This window comes from Hyalella azteca, unplaced genomic scaffold, assembly GCF_000764305.2.
Source record: "Hyalella azteca isolate HAZT.00-mixed unplaced genomic scaffold, Hazt_2.0.2 contig6537, whole genome shotgun sequence".
NCBI lineage: Eukaryota > Metazoa > Arthropoda > Malacostraca > Amphipoda > Hyalellidae > Hyalella > Hyalella azteca.
The window spans coordinates 108,192-109,887 of record NW_025936696.1 but is presented as its reverse complement, the minus strand read 5'-3'; the positions used below and the strand labels follow the sequence as shown (position 1 = coordinate 109,887).

Here is a 1,696-nt window from a genome sequence, read left to right as displayed (position 1 = left end):
TGGCACCAGGCCAGGGCCATCATGTACAAGACCAAGGAACTACGCGCACTCAAGAAGGTTCTGTTTATTCAGAGAGGTTGAGCTAATTGATGATGGAGGTTGACTTAATTGATGATGGAGGTTGACTTAATTGATGATGGTTGCCTTAATTGATGTTGAAGGTTGAGTTAATGAAAATGGTTTAATATTTCCAAGGAGCTACGCGCCTTCAAGAAGGTTCTGTTTATTTATGGAGGTTGACTTTAATGATGGAGGTTGAGTTAATTGATGATGAAGGTTGAGTTTATTGATGATGATGGTCGAGTTAATGAAAATTGTTCAATATTTTTGGGTTGAGTTTAGGATAGAGCCATACAGGCTGTCTAGCCGTGAGTGAACGCAGTGATACACACATCATCACACATCACCACACATCACCACACATCACCACACATCACCACCAGCAGGTAGTGGTGCGTAGTGATGTAGTGAGCCACTACGTGATCAGGACACATCACCAGCAGGTAGTGGTGCGTAGTGATGTAGTGAGCCACTACGTGATCAGGACGCAGCCCAGCGACGCCGCCGTCAGTACCGTCGAGTGCGCGGCGCTCGCCCTCGCTGCCCTCGAGGGCCGCCCTCACATCTACACCGCCCTCGTGCGTCCCCTCACTGCCCTCTGCCAGCACCAGGTGCTTCTTATTACTTTTATGTCATGAATTACTTGCCTTGTTACTGAGAGAGAAATTTTATTTAATTTTGAACTCAATATGATTGTTGGTCTTATCACAAAGTCGCGATATTAATAATAATTATTATTATTATTTTGAACTCAATATGACCTTTGGTCTTATCACGAAGTCGCGATATTAATAATACCCTAATAATAATTATTATTATTTTGAACTGTATATGACTGTTGGTCTTATCACGAAGCCGCGATGTTAATAATAATAATAATAAAAATGATAATAATAACAATACTAATACTACTACTAGTACTACTACCGTACTGCTACTACTACTAATAATAATAATATTAATAATTATAATAATAATAACACCGTCCACGTGGCAGTTGTCCCACGGGGCTGTGGTGCACGAGAGCAAGGAGCGGCGCTACAGACTCGCCCCCGTCCCCTGCCTCGGCAAGCGCACGGCCAAGACCCTCGCTCAGTGTGGGGCCCACGTCGCCGCCCTAGGGGCAGGCCTGGCTGATGGGGCCAAGGGCGGGCGTGATGGGTGCATAGGCGAAGATGATAGGGCCAAGGGTGGGAATGATTGGGCCAAGGATGTGGATGATGGGTGCAGGGACATGAATGATGAGTCCAAGGGTGTGGATGATAGGTGCATAGGCGCGGATGATAGGGCCAAGGGTGGGAATGATGGAGCTCTGATGGGCTCTTATCTTGCTGATGGGGCCAAGGGGGCGGATGATGGGTGGAGAGACATGGATGATGGGGCCAAGAGTGGGAATGCTGGGGCTGAGGGTGCGGATGATAGGTGTAGGAACATAGATGATCGTTCCAAGTGTGTGGATGACGGCCACACTTTTATCAGTGATAGCGGCGAAGCTCCGGAAGATGACGTTGGGAACGACGTCACTCAAAGCGACGCGGTTTGTGGTGAACCTGCAAGTTGTCAAATACCACAAACTTGCATCTCTCCTATGAATGAACGCGAAAATAATCGATTTAAAGGCTCAGGAGACTGTGCT

The 1,696-nt window shown here is 46.9% G+C and overlaps 1 long non-coding RNA gene across 1 annotated transcript; it reads left to right on the top strand.

Annotated features, from left to right (window-relative positions):
- Positions 1–34: 34 nt before the first annotated feature.
- LOC125178028 lies at positions 35–1,203 on the top strand. The gene is made up of 3 exons (XR_007156759.1): positions 35–57; positions 504–671; positions 1,058–1,203. It is a non-coding gene; the product is annotated as an uncharacterized LOC125178028 (long non-coding RNA).
- Positions 1,204–1,696: the final 493 nt, after the last annotated feature.